At 45.3% G+C, this 20,475-nt stretch overlaps 1 long non-coding RNA gene across 2 annotated transcripts; it reads right to left on the reverse strand.

Moving 5' to 3' along the window:
- Positions 1-375: 375 nt before the first annotated feature.
- Positions 376-20,213, reverse strand: LOC139052530 (uncharacterized). Of its 2 annotated transcripts, none has more exons than XR_011509950.1 (4): positions 17,760-20,213; positions 8,564-8,800; positions 3,372-3,596; positions 376-605 (listed from the first exon to the last, which is right to left on the reverse strand). It is a non-coding gene; the product is annotated as an uncharacterized lncRNA (long non-coding RNA). The 2 variants fall into 2 exon arrangements; XR_011509949.1 differs by having other exon boundaries at positions 376-608; positions 17,760-20,212.
- Between the last annotated feature and the right edge of the window lie 262 nt (positions 20,214-20,475).

The raw sequence follows: 20,475 nt of genomic DNA on the forward strand, positions 1-20,475 counted from the left end.
GGAGCGCGAGCCAGCCTAAACGCCCGTTGCTGCCCGCGGTATGCTAGAAATTTTCAGATGCGGTGAGCTGGGACTTACGTACCATTTATTCAAACTAAAATTTTGTTACGGCCCAATTAGCCTTTATGCCTTTTCACAACTTGTGTGCGTGCTGAAAGTTCGTGCGAGGTCAGTCACAAGAATTCCTTTCATGAAGGTATTTTGCTGCTGTTTGCAGCAGGCCTATATCCACTGCTTCTCGTGCACTTTCTGGGCAACGCGTCAGCTTTCAAGCTCCAATTTGGCCAATATATTCCGCCTCGTCAGACCATTTTTTCACAGTTGACCCCAGCGTGGCAACTTTATTGTCATAGGGTTTTTTGCGGTTCCGAGTACTTTCCTATGGTTGAGAAATTTCTCTGGGCTGGCTTTGTTTGCCATATGCACCTGGTCCAGAGCTTGTGCTGGCCCATTTGTTTAGTCTAAGGTCCACCTCAAGCCTTGATGGCAAGCTTGTTTCGTTTAACATTTTCCGCAAGGAGGTTTTCCGCAGTAGCCCCAGGAGTAGTGGCCTCTTGGTCAGTGCTGGCGCCCTCCTCGGCAGGCAGCTGCTGAAGATTTCCGAGCTGCTGCAGAGAAAAGAAGTATTAAAATGAGAGCACTCAGCAGGAAATATACCCGCTGTAATATTACTGGAGTTTTGCTTTGTGGAGGTAAAATACGTGCGCCAAAATATCCAAAAGGAAATAGGAGCCTGCACTAAAGCACACAAGATCGCCAATACGTGTAGATGTGGTCGCCAGATGAAGTGAAAACATGGCAAAAAGAGTTTTGTGCTTGAAAAGGTGAAAACTAGTAAACTCAAACATCATAATAAGCCTTCAGTTGCAGCCTCTGGATCGTTATACCTAGGCAAAAAACAAAACAAAAAAGAACAAAGGCAACAAGTTACAGCTGTGGGATATAATGCAGGTGACAAGCACGGAACAGGAAGGCGCATTTCTGGAGCACTCATGGATGCATGAACCACTTGCACTGTTTTGTTGCTTTCATTGTGCAACTAACGTACTATGTTGCAATTTTTCGCTCATAAAATCAAAAATTGATGTGTCCGTCCCCGGCTCATGCTAAAGATGTGAACGACCTGCAAACTATTATACAGGGAGCAGCGCAAATTTGGAAGGTGCGTTCCAGCTGGGCCCCCTTCTCTGTCACTTGCTTTTTAGAGCGCAGCTCTTTGGCGTCCGTTCCTGGGTTTCGCGTCGTCGTCGGCGTCGGCGTCGTCGTCGGCGTCGGCGTTGTCGTCGGCGTTGTCGTCGGCCTCGTAACCAGCTCGCCTCCGCCGCCGCGCTCCGCCGCCGCGCATGCGCCGCTGCTCCGCCGCCGCGCATGCGCGCTGTCGGCTCTCCGGGCGAGGGAGGATGATGGAAGGGAGGAGGAGAGACTGTGAAGGAGGGCTGGCTACACAAATGGCTCTTTGGCGTCCGTTCCTGGGTTTCGCGTCGTCGTCGGCCTCGTAACCAGCTCCGCCCCCCTTTCATCCCCCCAGCGCTAGCAGCGACCGACTGATACCGCTTTCGTGAGTCCGCTACCGCACTCACGAAAGACGTCGTGCACTTCCTGCAACTCGCATTAACCGTCCATCGATCCACACCGATGTTAGTAGTGGGGGACTTTAATGTTGACATAAAGACAAACAGCAATTTCCTAACACTTATGCGGGAGAACATCCCGTTCCTCTCGCTCGTAACGCGTCCCACGGCTGTGACAACCTCGCGAGGCACTTGTATAGATCTCGTCTTTGAGAATCAAGCATTGGTGTACCAAGTCGAACATATATCAGTCTATTTCTCCGACCACAAAGCTTCCTTCATGACTGTCAAGAACTGTTAATGGAGTCTTTGTTAAAGGAATACGTGTGAAAAATAAAAAAAAAGTTCTGTGATAGCGCATACATGTGTTGCTCGATTTCTTTGCCTCAATCTATCGAAAAGGTGAAACAGCTTATTTGCTGCGCTCAAATTTCGCATTAGGAAGTAACGTAATCGTCGGTAATTTTTTTTCTTTTTTTTCTATTTTTCAGTTTTCGATATAATTTCTTTCTTTTTTCTGTTACTGAGCAGCTTCAAACACACCTATACATAATAATGTTTGCCGAGAGCAGTATATTTTTTTATCAGTTGGTACACAGATATATTCAACTTGTGACTGTTATCAATTGCTGCACACACCTTTGGCAGTGAAATAGACTATAATGAATGCTGTGACAAAGTTGTTTGGTTGGTGTTGAATGCAAACAAATTACACGAGCCTAGAAGACATCCTTTTGCGCCTGTTCATGTGTCCATATAAATAATTCATGTGATTCATCTCGCTCTGTAGGGGTGCACAGTTTTCACAGAGCATGTAGTTGCACACCAATGTCACATATTAGGCTAGAATCAAAGGTATTTGCATTTCATGTCAAATAGAGAGCAAATGACAAAATCTACGGCAAGGTTAAATAGTTCATTTTACAACAAAAAATTAAGAGTAGATAAGAAATGTGACTTCGACAAACATCACAAAGAACTAACATGTGGCAGTTTTTTTACAACTCGTACTTCGCGTGCACACATCATGTAACATGTTCGTTTTTGTGATGCAGCACGGGAACAATAGTTTCACGGTACTGGAAAGCGCATTACATAGGTGCCAACGCGGCCGCAATGAAACGGGAACTAGAAAGTTTCCTTTCCACTCGATATCGACTATGACAAACGCGCATACATATGCATACGGAGTCTTAAATTCCATGTGATACATCGCAACATTCACGCTCCAAACCGTGAAAGTGGTTCGCAAAGCAACTTTTAGAAGAGATATCTTTAAGGTAGATGAGTAAAATTATACGCGTACAGATAACTCACGGCCGGCCGGCAATGGAGTCCATGAAAAACAGTAGACGCTAGTAAAACAACCAAGTTCTCGCCAACTCATCAACTTAGGAATCTTCCGCACCAGCGCTACTTTTCCGCACAGGATGGAGAGCTTTAAAGACCCTATGCTGAACGAATTTCTAAGATTTTTCCATCGGGCCTTCACTTTGCCCACTGCGGAAACGATGCTGCGTTTGTTATTCCCAATGAAATAAGCACGCATCGAGCGCGTATATGAGGGATAAGTGGTTAGCCTTTGCACAAACATTGTTTGGTTAATAATCTAGAGGGAACTCAAGCCTGCGATTTCAAAACGCCACCTCCTATGAATGCCGATTCGCTTGATGTTGTGAACCGTACGAAAACCGTGCGGCCCTTACCCACTTGCAGCTGGCATACTTTGGTGCGAGTTGAAACAGGTTACACATACAAAACATAGAAAGCATGCTTTCATCTGTGTAAAATTCAACTCACCGCAGCGTCGCATTGCAGTTCCAACGTGATGCCACGCCACGTCTTTCAAGCAGCTCGGTTTTTACAGCTGGATTTGTATATAGCTCCTTTTCAATGTCTTCGTTCGCCGACTGCATGCTTTTCCATGTTTGCTAGCGTTGTCTCGTAAGGAAGGTACAGCACAGCACACGACGTTGGCGTTGCAGCAAGCACACGACGCTTTTCGGTTTCCGGTTTTTGTTAAGCCTAACGGCATCAAAAGAAACCAGCGATATCAATCAAAACGAAAAAAAATTATCCTAACTACTCTGTCCTCCACGTGAGATGTCACTAAGCGAAGGCTCATTTTACGTTTAATTTCTTGCCGCAAAGAGGGATATTAATTACAGAAAGCAAACTGAATTCGAAACGAGTGGCCTGGATACTGCCATGTTGTTACGAACCGCCGGAAGTCGCCGCCCGCATTTCCAGGTTACACGCGAACTTTTCTAGCTGCTCTAGAGCCGGCGAATTGACGAGTGACGGCGACAGATGACCCTCCGCGACAACGAAACACGTTGCTCGTCGCCGTCACTCGCCGTCGTCGTTCGAACATCTCGCGTGAATGACCGCTCGAGCCACTTAGCGTGTATTCGCGGGCTTCTTTCACGCTCGGAAAAACACTTTTATGTAGCACGTATTGATAAACAGAAAGCTGCCTCTGGAGTTTTTCGTACTCCTCTACAATTTTCCCATTAACACTTTTAATCTGATTATGGTATTTGAGAAGTTGAATAAATAACTATAACTAATTATTTAATTAGACGGAATCAAAAAAATAAAAGGAGTATCTCCAAGCGACGGCAAACGGCACAACTTTGGTTCTGTTCAGTACGTGGCATTCGCATATTTTTTATCTCTGGATGACGTTAGATGGGAAACCCTGTATACATATAAAGGGAAAACGTGAGACAGACAGAGGCGCTCATCCCACGCCTCTGATAAGGTCTCTGCGTGTCCCTCCTCTTTTTTGTTGTTAACGTTTAAACGAGTCACAAAAGACGAAGAGGAACCGCTTTTCACTACAATGGCTGGCATTCCAATGCCAAGATTGGTGCTTTAGACCAGTTAAAGTTAATAAATATACTGCAGAGTTTTGATTCAACGTTTTGTAGTTCATTCAGTGTGGGAGACAAAAGCATCTTTATAATTAAATAGCGTGTGTTTCGCGGAGCGAGCAAGATTACCTCGCATCACATAAAATGAAGTTAAACAGAGTAGTGTAAGAAAAGCAATTATGAGGACGGGAATGAAATCTCTCGCATCTCTATTTATTTATTTATTTATTTATTTATTTGATACTGTCAACCCCGTTCTTGGGGTCATTACAGGCGGGTGATGTGTCAAGAACACATGATACATAATTTTCTTTCTATGTAACATACAAATTCACTGGCGCTCTTGGTAGTTAACAACAGCAACAGCAAGAAAAAAAGGAGCAAAGAACAGTACTTATACAAAGAAAACTCAACGAGAATGCTCGCAGCAAAAATTTAGTATACATCCTCGCAAAAGAAAATATCTAACGCATTTTCGAATTCGGCAGAGCCCTCGTTGCTCACAACTGCATTAGGCAATCTGTTCCACATTTCAATCGTTTCAGGAAAAAAAGGAGAAACGAAAAGCATCAGTACGTGTTCAATAAGGTTGAATAGCTCTGCTATTTTTTAGATGATCGCATCTCCTTCCTGGAGGCTCTAGATATGGATCCTTGTTTATTTTTGTTCGCCCACTCATGATTTTAAAAAGAAACTTTAGCCTATGCTTCCGTCTGCGTTCCTCCAAAGGCTCCAGTTCACAAGATTTTAACAAGGCTATAGCAGACTCCATGCGTCGGTATTTACCGCATATGCAATGGTCTGCCAATCTTTGTATTGTTTCTATTTTAGATTTCAGGACTTTCTGATGAGGGGACCACACCACACAAGCGGGCTCCAAGACTGGTCGTACAAAATTTTTGTAGGCTGTTAATTTCACGTCCCGTGTAGCGCATTCCAGTTTTTTTTTTTAAATACAGCTTTCGGTTTGCCTTGGAACATATATTATCAATGTGTGATTGCCATTGCAATGTGTGCATAATACTGACTCCTAAGTACTTAAAAGAAGCTGCATTATTCAGAGGATGGTTTCCGATGTCGTATATGAAGGAAAGTTCGCGCCTACTTAGCGAATATGCGTAAATGTTGTTTTGCAATAGCTTATTTCCATGTCCCATTTTAAACACCACTCATCTAATGCCTGTAAACGTCTATTCAGATTAATTTGGTCACCTTCGCAACCTATTGGGGAATAGATCAAACAATCATCGGCAAAAAGTTTCATTTTAACAGGCGGTTCAACTAGTGCACCGATATCATTAACAAACAACAGAAACAATATTGGTCCCAAAACGGAACCTTGGGGAACCCCAGAGTACACACGCAATGGATTTGAAATGTAATCCTCAATCCTTACAGACTGTTGACCCATAGATAAATAGACTTCTATCCATTGTATTACTTCTTTACCTATTCATATTTTATCGAGCTTAAAAAGCAATTTACGGTGAGAAACCTTATCGAAAGCTTTCCTAAAATCAACACTTATTACGTCTGTTTGTAGGTGTGCATCCCTGTTCACGTAGAAATCATGGAGTGTTTCTGTTAACTGTGTCACCGTAGAAAGACCACCCCTAAATCTATGCTGGATTGTGGAAAGTAACTTCTTAGTGTCAAGAAAACTAATAATATGTTTTGCAATAACGTGTTCTAGGGCCTTGCAGCAAACCAACGTCAAGGATATGGCTCGGTAATTGTTTACTTGCGTACGGTTGTCATTTTTAAAAACAGGGATTACTATTGCATTGCGCCAGTTTGTGGAAGTGAATGAGTTTCAATTGACTTCGCAAATATTATCGCTAAGTAAAAGGAAACCCAATCGGCATATCGTTTCAAAAATTCAGTTGACCATCCGGTCCGCTTCCCTTCTTCGCGTCTACTTCAAGCAACAATTGTAAAACACCTTTACGGCCAATAATAACTGGTTCCATAGGGGTCCTCATGTGGCCGTTCATGTATTCGCCTATCTTATCACCTTTGTCTGTTGTATAAACAGACTGAAAGAAGCGATTGAAAGTATCAGCTAAGTCTTCAACTCATGTCAGGACTTTTCCTCCATGTTCGATCTATTCAATTTTTTTCATTTCTTTCATTGCAGTAACGCCAAAATTTGTGTGGTGAACTTTTTAAGAAAGTTGGCAAGCGTGTGATCAAAGAACTGTTTTTTCGATTTCACAAAAGTTTCGTTCATCTCAATTTTTATAGCTGCAACTTCAATCGCTCGCACTTTCTGTTTTCGTAGTCTTTTAATTTTCCGTTTCATATGGATAATGCTGCGTGTTATCCAGGGGTTTCGTTCGCGCGTTTTCTTAATACGAGTTGGAACAAAGCGCTCGGCGCAAGCTATGATGCTACTTTTAAATCTTTGCCACAGTTGCTCCACAGACTCGCACTTCGATGCCGGCTCGAAGTAACTAAACTGTAATTCCGAAAAATCGATGAGGGTGGTGTCATCTGCATTTTTAAAGTCTTTTCCTTTTACCTGAAGAAGCGGTCTCCCTACACTGCACACACTGGTCTGTATGTTTAAAGACAACACTTATGTCCTGATATGCCCTCCAATATATCTAATGCATAATCTATTATGTTGTGCGATAGGAAAAGAAGGTCCGATAATGACTTTTCTGTAACCCTAGTTGGTTCTTGCACAAATTGTTCCAAGCCATGACACAATTTTATTTCAAAGAGCTTTTCTGAGCTAACTGTTTCTGTTTCGCCGGGAAATAAATTTTGCCAGTTAATGTGCGGCAAATTAAAGTCTCCAGCCATTATCAGCCTCGTGTTCCTGTTACCACGGTCAACCAAGAATTCCCTTAGCAGATCCAGAAATGCTGGTGAAAACGCAGGTGGTCTGTATCCTACGCCGATGAAGTACATTCTGTTTTCGAATGTAAGCTTACACCATACACTTTCGGGAACATTACATTCAATCGTAGAAGCTTGGACGGAATTTTTAACTATGATGGCAGCACCGCCACCTCGTGAATATTAGTCCCAGCTAAAGAATTTGTACCCGGAAGGAACAATGTAATCACTGCGCATTCCCTCACGCAGCCATGTTTCTGTAAGTAATATTATATAGGGACTATGCGCTAATAAAATATATTCTAGTTCTGCGACTTTATTAACGATGCTACGGGCATTCTGCACAAGAATTCGTAGCTATGAAAGGGGCAGTTTTCTTGAACTGCTCGCAGACCTATTCGAGTCAAAGGATTCATGCCCGTCATGCACACTTGCTGTTAGAGTTGTTTCGTCATTATCGATCTTGTCAGTGCGGCTTTTATACAGACGCCGTTCATTTTGCTCTTGATCCCAAGCAAACGTGTGTCCATTTATCTTTAGTTTATCATACATCAGTGATACGCGTGCCCCCTTAGCTCGGTCCGGCGCACTACTTTCCCATGATTTCTTTTTCAGATCAACGGTCTCTTTTGAGTAGTCATTATTGATACTGAAAGAATTGCCCTTTAAATTTTTTACAGTAGCGCATCACTTTCTCTTTTTCGCGATAATCCATGAACTTCATAATTACTGGTCTTAACCGGCCTTCTTTTTGTTTACTAATGCGATGAATTCTTTCTATCGATTTAGTTTCTACCCCCAACAAGCTTCTGAGAATGTTATCTACGGCAACGTTCCGCAAACCTGTTTTCGTCTCAGTTCTGGCCTCGGGAACACCGAAAATTAGTACATATTTCTTCTGCTTCTGTGTTCATTATCCACTAGCCATTCAGCTTGTTGTTGAACTACGTTTTCTAGTCTCTCAATTTTCTTTTGCATTTCCTGCATGGCCATAAGATGCCTGTTCATTCTTTCAGCCTTCATATTAAGCTCAGCGACTTCTTTTCTAATCGTGTTCATTTTGTCATCAGATTCTTTATGATTATCCAAGATTTGTTGTAACAATTCAGCAGTCTTCGGGCCCGAGTTTCCCTCTACATCCCCGGAAGTTAACAGTAGCAGTAATGTCGACCAACAGTCCACCACAATAGACCAACACATGCGAGGGCATGGCACGACAATCAAGAATCTGTTGTCGATTTTGCAACAAACTGCATAAGTTTGTACACCAACCTGCAAAGGTAGGAGTGGTGGTTTAGCCATCCTGCCAGCGTGACAACTGCCGTGCCCGCTGCTGTGCCCATCGTCGTGTCGGTTCTTTAGTAGGCTTATAGTTGCTTACGTCACCATTGTCCACCGAAGATCGTCAAATGAGCTGTCAGATGCCTAGTTTCCCAGATGATTCAGCAAGGGTGTAGACTGCTCGTGTACGTTGCTCGAAGAAATCGCGGCAATAATCCATGGCCATGCCTACAAAGGTAGGAGCGGTGGTTTAGCCATCCTACCACACTAGGGAAAATTAATGAAGAATAAAACTGAAACTACGTTGTAAATAAGAAAGTCTTGACGGCATAATAGACTTTCTCAGAAGACCTGTATGAGACCTGTGGACCTCTGAAAGAAGGGAGCGCCGCCTGAAAGATTGCAAAAAACCATCACGAAAGTGTCTGGACTTCGTAACACTAGATAGAAAAGATGCCTGCGCTGATTTGTAGATCCTGACTCGGTACACGCTCTGAAACACAAAACTACTCATCAGTACCGTCGTAGGAGCGTGGGTAGGCGAACTCACTCATTAATCAAAGCCAACAGACTCGCTGATAAGCACCTGGGAGGCACTGAATGAGTTTGTGAAGATTAGATGAAGCGTCAGTAAAAGTACAATTTCGAACCCACGAGATTTTACGCAAATTTCGATCTTTCAGTCTACAACTGGAGTTAACCGTTCTCATTTATACCGAGCGATCATACAACGGAACATGCGGATGAAATAAGCATTAACAGATGTGAAACCACGTGTCGCATAGCAACTTTATGCTATTCTTTAATATGTAAGGTTTAGCCAACATCAGCAAGTTACCTACAAACTGGCATCGAGCTTTGTCTGTATGAATTCGATGTGGAAGTTTGTAGTGGACACAATTCGCTTTCACGGGTGCTTACTGTGTCTGTGGCGACCCTCGCAGGCCGAAGGTTCGTTGACTCAAAGCGGAATAGTGATTTTGTCGAATAACAACGGAAATACTGGGCTGTACTGGGAGACAATTGGGCACAGCTTAACGAACCCACGCTTAGCTGCATACATTATAAGGATTTCTACTAAAGGCGGAATAAATGCGTTGCACGAAAGCGACTTCTGCAACACTTCTTCCTCACGTAAGCGTATCAATACCTCCGGTATCCCACCATAAATAGCAAGTACCAAAAAGCAGTGATCGTGCTTTTAGGTACCCGGCATAGCCTAGGACAGTGGTCTGCATGAAGTATACCTTCCATAACCTGTATAGCGCACGTTGCCGCGTACTGCCTAGGCAATGTTTTCACGTTCTTAAGTGCGTAGTACCATCATCATCATCAGCCTGGTTACGCCCACTGCAGGGCAAAGGCCTCTCCCATACGTCTCCAACAACCCCGGTTATGTACTAATTGTGGCCATGCCGTGCCTGCAAACTTCTTAATCTCATCCGCCCACCTAACTTTCTGCCGCCCCCTGCTACGCTTCCCTTCCCTTGGGATCCAGTCCGTAACCCTAATTGACCATCGCTTATCTTCCCTCCTCATTACATGTCCTGCCCATGCCCATTTCTTTTTCTTGATTTCAACTAAGATGTCATTAACTCGCGTTTGTTCCCTCACCCAATCTGCTCTTTTCTTCTCCCTTAATGTTACACCTATCATTCTTCTTTCCATAGCTCGTTGCGTCGTCCTCAATTTGAGTAGAACCTTTTCGTAAGCCTCCAGGTTTCTGCCCCATAGGTGAGTACTGGTAAGACACAGCTATTATATACTTTTCTCTTGAGGGATAATGGCAACCTGCTGTTCATGATCTGAGAATGCCTGCCAAATGCACCCCAGCCCATTCATATTCTTCTGATTATTTCCGTCTCATGACCCGTATCCGCCGTCACTACCTGCCCTAAGTAGATGTATTCCCTTACGACTTCAAGTGCCTCGCTGCCTATTGTAAATTGCTGTTCTCTTCCGAGACTGTTAAGCATTACTTTAGTTTCCTGCAGATTAATTTTTAGACCCACCCTTCTGCTTTGCCTCTCCAGGTCAGTGAGCATGCATTGCAATTGGTCCCCTGAGTTACTAAGCAAGGCAATATCATCAGCGAATCGCAAGTTACTAAGGTATTCTCCCTTAACTTTTATCCCCAATTCTTCCCAATCCAGGTCTCTGAATACCTCCTGTAAACACGCTGTGAATAGCATTGGAGATATCGTATCTCCCTGCCTGACGCCTTTCTCTATTCCGATTTTGTTGCTTGCTTTAGGAGGATTACGGTGGCTGTGGAGCCGCTATAGATATCTTTCAGTATCTTTACATACGGCTCGTCTACACCCTGATTCCGTAATGCCTCCATGACTGCTGAGGTTTCGACAGAATCAAACGCTTTCTCGTAATCAATGAAAGCTATATATAAGGGTTGGTTATATTTCGCACATTTCTCTATCACCTGATTGATAGTGTGAATATGATCTATTGTTGAGTAGCCTTTACGGAATCCTGCCTGGTCCTTTGCTTGACAGAAGTCTAAGGTGCTCCTGATTCTATTTGCGATTACTTTAGTAAATATTTTGTACGCAACGGACAGTAAGCTGATCGGTCTATAATTTTTCAAGTCTTTGGAGTCCCCTTTCTTATGGATTAGGATTATGTTAGCGTTCTTCCAAGATCCCGGTACGCTCGAGGTCATGAGGCATTGCGTATACAGGGTGGCCAGTTTCTCTAAAACAATCTGTCCACCATCCTTCAACAAATCTGCTGTTACCTGATCCTCCCCAGCTGCCTTCCCCCTTTGCATATCTCCCAAGGCTTTCTTTACTTCTTCCGGCGTTACCTTTGGGATTTCGAATTCGTCTAGACTATTTTCTCTTCTATTATCGTCGTGGGTGCCACTGGTACTGTATAAATGTCTATAGAACTCCTCAGCCACTTGAACTATCTCATCCATATTAGTAATGATATTGCCGGCTTTGTCTCTTAACGCAAACAACTGATTCTTGCCAATTCCTAGTTTCTTCTTCACTGTTATTAGGCTTCCTCCGTTTCTGAGAGCATGTTCAATTCTATCCATATTATACTTCCTTATGTCAGCTGTCTTACGCTTGTTGATTAACTTCGAAAGTTCTGCCAGTTCTATTCTAGCTGTAGGGTTAGATGCTTTGATACATTGGCGTTTCTTGATCAGATCTTTCGTCTCCTGCGATAGTTTGCTGGTATCCTACCTAACGGAGTTACCACCGACTTCCGTTGCACACTCCTTAATGATGCCCACAAGATTGTCTTTCATTGCTTCAATACTAAAGTCCTCTTCCTGAGTTAAAGCCGAATACCCGTTTTGTAGCTTGATCTGGAATTCCTCTATTTTCCCTCTTACCGCTAATTCATCAATCGGCTTCTTATGCACCAGTTTCTTTCGTTCCCTCCTCAGGTCTAGGCTTATTCGAGTTCTTACCATCCTGTGGTCACTACAGCGCACCTTGCCGAGCACGTCCACATCTTGTATGATGCCAGGGTTAGCACAGAGTGTGAGGTCTATTTCATTTCTAGTCTCGCCGTTCGAGCTCCTCCACGTCCACTTTCGGCTATCCCGCTTGCGGAAGAAGGTATTCATTATCCTCATATTATTCTGTTCCCTAAACTCTACTAATAACTCTCCCCTGCTATTCCTAGTGCCTATTCCATATTCCCTCACTGCCTTGTCTCCAGCCTGCTTCTTGCCTACCTTAGCATTAAAGTCGCCCATTAGTATAGTGTATTTAGTTGAACTCTACCCATCGCCGATTCCACGTCTTCATAGAAGCTTTCGACTTCCTGGTCATCATGACTGGATGTAGAGGCGTAGACCTGTACAATCTTCATTTTGTACCTCTTATTAAGTTTCACAACAAGACCTGCCACCCTCTCGTTAATGCTATAGAATTCCTGTATGTTACCAGCTATATTCTTATTAATCAGGAATCCGACTCCTAGTTCTCTTCTCCCCGCTAAGCCACGGTAGCACTGGACGTGCCCGCTTTTTAGCACTGTATATGCTTCGTTTGGCCTCCTAACTTCACTGAGCCCTATTATATTCCATTTGCTGCCCTCTAATTCCCCCAATAGCACTGCTAGACTCCCCTCACTAGGTAACGTTCTAGCGTTAAACGTTGCCACGTTCATATTCCAATGGCGGCCTGTCCTGAGCCAGTGATTCTTAGCACCTTCTGCTGCGTTGCAGGTCTGACCGCCGCCGTGGTCAGTTGCTTCGCAGCTGCTGGGTACTGAGGGCCGGGGTTTGATTGTTGTGTTCATATAGGAGGTTGTGGCCAAGTACTGCACCAGGGTGGCCAATCCTTCTCTGGTGAGGGAGCGCGTTACCGGTTCTGGTCACCGGGATCACGCCACACTCCAGGCCTGTTTGTGCAATTTTATCAACACGCGGATTTTTTTTTTAATCCGGTCGAAAATTGCCGGCACCGGGATTCGAACCACGGACCTCTTGCACTCGAGGCGGGTGTTCTACCTCTATGCCACCGCTGCACCTAGTGCGTAGTATAAGTGCGTAGTATATAGCTCTAACTTTGAGCCAATGATAATGTCCTCACATCCCTCCCTTATTAACAATTTCAATGGCCCCAGCATAAAGGCTAGCCATGCTGGCATCATTGGAAAGAAAATGCGAAACCTTCGGATAGTGTATATACAGGGTGTTCCAGCTAAATTTAGGCAAACTTGAAAAAATATACTGAACCACTCTAGCAAGACGCGACCAATTTCATAATATAGGCTGTTGTATTCAGCAAGTTAAACTTTTTTTAGTGTTCCGCATACTCGCATAAATAGTGCCTATTCGTCCACCAACTTCGCGAGTGTTAACTTTAGGGCAAAACTTCCATTGAGAAAGTTGTAGAGAGCTCTCGGAAATATGCAATTAAAGAGTTTTCCGATTTGGTACTTGTTGCGCGATCATTGCTTCTGCGTCTAAAAGGATAACTGTTAGATGTCAAGAGTTGGAGGGTGATCCAACCTCCACTTGAAGTAGATGAAAGACAAAGCCTTCCTTAGCGAGTTCGTGTGAGATAAGGGTGCGCTCACAGCGCACCGCACTTTACCGTGTAACCGCTCGCGTAAGGAGAGTAGGAGGAACGTCGAGCTCAAATTATTTCGCTGCACTATCTGCGGGATCTGTCCACATTTTTACGTATGACGAAATGTTAAATAATGTTAACTACTTTCCAAGATTTAAGATGTCAAAACTACGATCAGATTATGAGGCATGCCGGTATGGGGAAAAGCGTCCGTGGCCTAATAGTTACACTGTGATGCTTCTGTTCTAGATATCTTCTTTACGAATCCGGCCTTTGGGCCATTTTATTGATGCGAAAGCGTCAAATGACCCATTGAGTGAAAAGCCGGGCGCCTGTTATCTGTAGCGACGAAACGGCAGGTAAATTCCCATTGGCTGCGACGCCACGTCACGAGCACGCCTCGACGGAACAGAGCGGGCGAAAGGGAACACCTGCTGCCGCTTTAGTGAGCGAGGTGCTGCGTGAGCGAAGAGGACACCGCCGCGACGCCACGTCAGCCTCGCTCTAGGAAGCCGGCACGCGGTCCGTTCCTCTCACTCTGACCCCCACTTTGCTTAGCCGCTGCGCACGCCCACCGGCCTTAGCGGCCGTTGCTGATTCGTCAGTTTCTCGTCTTGACGTCGGTAGCACGCGGCGTTGGCACCGCAGGCTGCAGCTGCTTGCTCTTGCTCGCTCGAGCAGCACGTACCGCTATGGTACATTACTAGCAGCGCAAAACGTGAAGGGCCGCTCAGCGGCGTTCAACTGCACACTAATCTTTTCGCATTCACAACTCGTAAAAGCGCTTAGGGGCCCTCGGATATTTATTTATTTATTTATTCAAAAGTTACGATTTTGCAATAAGTGCGAAACAATGAATGCGATTGCAACATCTTAAACTTTTACGCAAAGTAAGGCTCGTAGCTATAGTGGCAGCATGAACCGCAGCAAATATAAGCTGGCTAAGTAAACATGCATGGCGTGACATGCGCAGACACGCATGGAGAGCTCGATGGCCGCGAGCGCCATCCCCTAGAACTACCGCGTGTATTTGGCGTTGGTGCCTTGCGTCGGCCGCGCGTCCCCGTACTGCGGCATGCTCAAGGCTTGCTCGATGTGCGTCCACTTTGTGCTTTTGAACTGCAGGGTTTTGTCGGCGTTGTCGCTTAGCCTCGGCGTTACCGCAGTGCCCCTTCTATGCGCCCCCACCGTTAAGCTGCAGCGTGCGCCGCACATGCAGTTGCACGTTGTTCCTGCGTCTGGACCAAACTGAGTATATAGTCTTGGCGAGTACGCTGTTCCTCCTTGCTTCTGTGTGATTAGCGCTTCACAGGAGCTTCTCTGCTGTGTTTCGATGGTTAACACGTGGAGGTATGTTACCGCGATGGGAGCGAAGCGGTGCTTCGCTTCAGAAACCCCGCACCGACAGGTACTAACATCGTTACTATGTGGGGGAAACCACTGGAATGAGCTGGCCGAGTCTGCGTAGCTGTGTTACAATTTGTTCCAGCAAGCAAACCTGCCTAACCTGAGGCCTCGAACTGCAGCTCCTCCTTATGTACCAGTCTGTGCGATTGTAACGCGAACACGCGGAGACATTATGTCGCCACCGGCCGTTCAAATTTAGACGCAAAGCGAAAGCATTCTCTTAATGCGAGTAATGTTCTCCAAGAAACATATTAGCACTGAAGTAAGCAATATTTTTATGCGTAATTATCGACGATGACGAAAGACTGCATGGAGTATTCATATAAATGCGCAATATTCCAATAAACCTCCCGTCGCCTCAACGCGCTGGCTGGCACATTTGAAATTCTTGAAGTTGTTCTATTCCGCCTGATGAGGTTGCGCCCGTGTTCTACTGGTTGGACCATCGGCCTGCTGCGCTAGGGTCCGCTATTCGAATCGTGCAGCTATTGGGTACAGTTTTATTTGAATATATGTATAGACACACACACACACACACACACACACACACACACACACACATATATATATATATATATATATATATATATATATATATATATATATATATATATATATATATATATATATAAGGTTCTGGGATTGGTTCCCACTGCGGTGAGTTGCTTTTTCATCCTGTTTAATTTCCATGAATTTATCGTTTCTTTATTTCATGCACTAAGCGCAAGTAATTGCCCCTATGTTGTCCTTGGTTTCAGTGTTTTTTGGCTTCTTAATATGACTAATGAAAATCGGGCCCCTGAGTTAACCCCTTTCTTCTCGCTTGTATATATATATATATATATATATATATATATATATATACACTCGGGACCTCACAGTGACCAGTGGTCCCAGTCGCACATCTGTGCCCACATATTTTAGGCCGCAAATTCAGCGGTATCGGGCGACGATAAGATGCTAGAAACATATCCGATACAGAACAAGTGGCGGTAACTCGTTAAAAAAGTCTTTCTTAAAAAGAAGCACGTGACGCGCCTGTTTGCGCCGCGCGATTGGAGTGCTCTCAAACATACCACGCATGAAAAACATCGCATTGAGTCTGCCGCTTGGAAGGTAAAGGGTGACGATGCAGAAATTGGGCGCTTAATTTACGCCCGTTATGTGCTTTTATCCGTCGCAGCAGTTCATGATAGGGACAAAACAGACGCCTGCATCCCTACCCAGTCACATTTGAAGTGCGAGTTCACCAGGATAAATGCGCTGTTCATTTACGCTCGGCATGTTTGAGAGAACTGCAATCGCGGTGCGCAAGCGGGCATGATACGTGCTTCTTTTCATATTTAGCTCGTTTTCCTTAAGATGCAGAAGAAATGATTACATAAGAAGTAGTAAATTAGAAGCTGTTGAATTATATGTTTGAGAGAAGGCTTTGCCACTTCTCGTGCTGAAGGTAATACTTGCGAAGCTGCTTGATTGATTCTTCATTAACAAGATTAATAAAAAAATTGGCCAAGGATTACGCTCCTTGGTAATGCAATCTTGAGCGCAGCTGCTGCCTTACTTCAACAACAGGCAACCACAAACAGAGCGCAGTGCCGAATGGAGGTGGTTCTGCGTTTCGGATTGGGCAGCACACACCACGATCCGTGGCTATTGAGCCTGCGCTCTGGCGAAGCGCCCTCGTATAGTGGGTCAGCGCCGCGGCGAAGGGGAGGGGAGTATAGTTATTTAATGTTGCTTCTAAGGTGGCATGAGGAAACGGATGGAGAACAGGGGTATTGAGTAGAGGTCAAATACTCGTTGACTCAAAGACAGGCCTCAATGTGGCTGCACAAGTTTGGGGTGGGAAGTAGAAATAAGGGGACCAAACGCTATAACTGTCTTTCGAGCCACCGCGACGGCACTGTGCCAGGTAAAGGGAGGTTTTGGACAAGAGTGAAGGCGGCAGTAAGACAGCCAGGCGCAAGCATTGCCAGTGGCGTCAAATGCCACGGAGGAACGGGCCCCGCAAACGAGGAAGCGAGAGGCACAACGGAGAGCCGTACAGCCACGCGACGCGGAGACAGAGGAGCGGAGAGCCGTGGATCATGCGGGAGGCGGCAAGGAGCGTCCCCCGCCGGCACCGCGGCAGTGCCACGACAGCGGGAGAAGGGACGACGAAGACGGAGTGGACGGTAGCGGCGAGAGTCCCCGCAACAGCGCTGCGCGGAGGAAGGGGACGACAGGATAGGCGAGAACACGTGACCCTGCTTTGGAGGACAAGGGGAGAGCAAGGCTCGCGCTGTGGGGGTGAGATGGCGCCGGGAGCGCGCAGCTATGGCAGCGCTCTGGCCCCGGCTACGGGGCTGGTTACGGCGAGGTACAACGGCGAGGCTGACGGCGACCCCAAACGCGGGAACGGGCGCCAAAGAGCTGACCTCTAAAAAATCTGTTCTTTGCTAATACCAACAACCAACAATAAGCCTTTGGTCTTGTCCTCCAGAATGACTCGGCATATTATTAAACTGTGGCTAAAAGCTAGCTGGGACACCCTGTATATGTACAATTGGGCATGGACGCACGACAGGAATGATGGCCTCACGCATCTTTTTGTTCATTCCACAGTTATTCGGTGCCCTGGTCCTTGGCTGGGAATGTCATGCTGTCTCTCGTCACGGTGGAGCTCTCTACAATGGTTCGTTAACCACGGAAGCAAAGTTTCAAGCCATCTGTGCCTCACCTACCTCATCTTATCCTGGCGACTGCTGCTTGCCACCAAATGAGATGCGCCCTGTCGACCAGTGCCTCACCAGCAACGGTACAGTTGGTGACCCTTACGACGAAGCTGCAATGGCGGGTGCTTTCCCAGCTTCCATGTGTCCGTACGCTGCCGCCCTCCTCTGGCAGGGTGGTTACGTCACTGGTCATTTGTCACCTGATGTGCACTGCGCATCTTCAGCGTCTTCGGCTGCGCCGATAGCGAGTCAGCTTAAAGCCAGCGCTCCGAACGAAATCTTCAGTGGGCATGGACGCACGACAGGAATGATGGCCTCACGCATCTTTTTGTTCATTCCACAGTTATTCGGTGCCCTGGTCCTTGGCTGGGAATGTCATGCTGTCTCTCGTCACGGTGGAGCTCTCTACAATGGTTCGTTAACCACGGAAGCAAAGTTTCAAGCCATCTGTGCCTCACCTACCTCATCTTATCCTGGCGACTGCTGCTTGCCACCAAATGAGATGCGCCCTGTCGACCAGTGCCTCACCAGCAACGGTACAGTTGGTGACCCTTACGACGAAGCTGCAATGGCGGGTGCTTTCCCAGCTTCCATGTGTCCGTACGCTGCCGCCCTCCTCTGGCAGGGTGGTTACGTCACTGGTCATTTGTCACCTGATGTGCACTGCGCATCTTCAGCGTCTTCGGCTGCGCCGATAGCGAGTCAGCTTAAAGCCAGCGCTCCGAACGAAATCTTCAGTGGGCATGGACGCACGACAGGAATGATGGCCTCACGCATCTTTTTGTTCATTCCACAGGTCAGTTGCCTTTCCATATCAAGACTAAAATCCGACGATCCATTTATAATCGTGCTTCCATGCCCAGAAGCAGTGCTTGGTCCTTTTTGTTCTTTGTTATTGCTTTTGTGCGGTGACGTTGAGAGTAATCCTGGTCCTCCGAGAGAACAACCATCAGATACATTATCCGAAGTTCTGAAAACCTTACGCGATTTGAATCAAAGGTCTAAAAGAATGGAGGATAACCAAAAAGCAATGCTGGACACTATTACAGAGTTAAAAACGCATCAGGAAACGGTGGCGGAAGCGATATCAGAAATTAAAGAAAGACTTGCGACGGTAGAAAATCAGACCGGTAGATTTGAAAAATGGCAGCATGACCTCGGTGACGTGCGTGAAGCGGTTGGGAATATAGCAAAGGACGCTGCATTCCTACGCTCCCGACTGGATGATGCGGAAGACCGCTCTCGTAGAAATAATCTACTTTTTTATGGTTTAACGGACATCGCCACCGAATCCGCTGTTCAATCGGAGGAAAAGATACTGGACATTCTAACAAACACTCTAAGCCTCAGAATAACTAGTGACAGCATATCGCGTGCACATCGTATTGGTAGATTCAGTCCAGGGAAGTCTCGTCCGTTGATATTAAATTTTGCTGCCTAAAAAACGAAGGAAGAAATATTATCGAACCGCCCCATGCTAAAAGAAATGAGTATCTCTGTTGGTGAAGATTTCAGTCCCGCTACACGCTACGCCAGAAGAACTCTTATCGAATACGGAAAAAGTCAATGTACCATTTAAATTAAGATATAACAAGCTACTAATTGGTAAAAAATGCTATGTATACGACGCCACTGAGCAAAAGGTCTGTGAATTGAAGCCGTTAAGCAGTACCCCAGATGATGCCGCGGCGTCTGTTCTATCCTTAAGATCAGGCCGCAATGTCCTAACAGTGCGCCCATAGGATAACGCAAGGGGTAGCGACCTCGATCCTATAATATCAAGACTACCGGTTCTTTTTACTAATATTCGTAGCTTCTTACCTAAAAAAGATGATCTCTGTAGCCTAATAAATGATTGTGATGCAGACATAATTGCAATACCCGAAACGTGGTTGACGAGTAAAGTAACAAACTCTGAGTTATTCTACTGCAATAAAAAGTATAATATTTACCGTACTGATCGCGCTAACACACTAGGCGGTGGTGTCTTAATTGCTGTTAATGAATGCTTTGACTGTTTCCCTGTATCCATATCATGCAACATTGAATGTGTATGGTGCTGCATTTCTGTAAATTTCAAAAAAGTTGTGATCGGTGTTTGTTACCGACCACCATCATCAGCCCCTACTTTTTGCGATAGCATCTATGACTGCTTGTGCCAGATAAGTGTTCGCTTCCCCGGAACGCCAATATTACTTATGGGCGATTTTAACTTTCCGAATATTTCCTGGTCAAGCACGTGTCCTTTACTAAATACAACTTCCGCAGAATCAAAGCATTTTGCAGAGGTATGTGCTGATTTCAACCTGGTTCAGGTAGTTACTTCCCCTACACGTGTAACGAACACCACATCATCTCTTTTAGATCTTCTTTTAACATCATCAACAGATATCATATCTAAGGTTACACACTCACCCGGCTTGAGTGATCACGACGTCTTGCATTTTTTCATTAGCTTGGCAATCCTACCGTCCCAAAACAGTATTAAAACCATTCGTGATTATAAAAACGGCAATTTCACCGCTATCAACAACGAACTTGCTCTATTCCTTGATAATTACCTGCCTAAAGTTGCTGAGCGCTCACTGGATACTAACTGGAATATATTAAAAGAAAAAATTCACGATCTTGTTAACAAGTTTATTCCGAAGAGGCGTGTTTTTTCGAATAACAATGCTTCATGGTATACTAAATCTTTGAAACGCCTATCTAACAGAAAAAAACG

The sequence above is a fragment of the Dermacentor albipictus genome, unplaced genomic scaffold (genome assembly GCF_038994185.2).
Source record: "Dermacentor albipictus isolate Rhodes 1998 colony unplaced genomic scaffold, USDA_Dalb.pri_finalv2 scaffold_26, whole genome shotgun sequence".
NCBI classification, from domain to species: Eukaryota; Metazoa; Arthropoda; class Arachnida; order Ixodida; family Ixodidae; genus Dermacentor; species Dermacentor albipictus.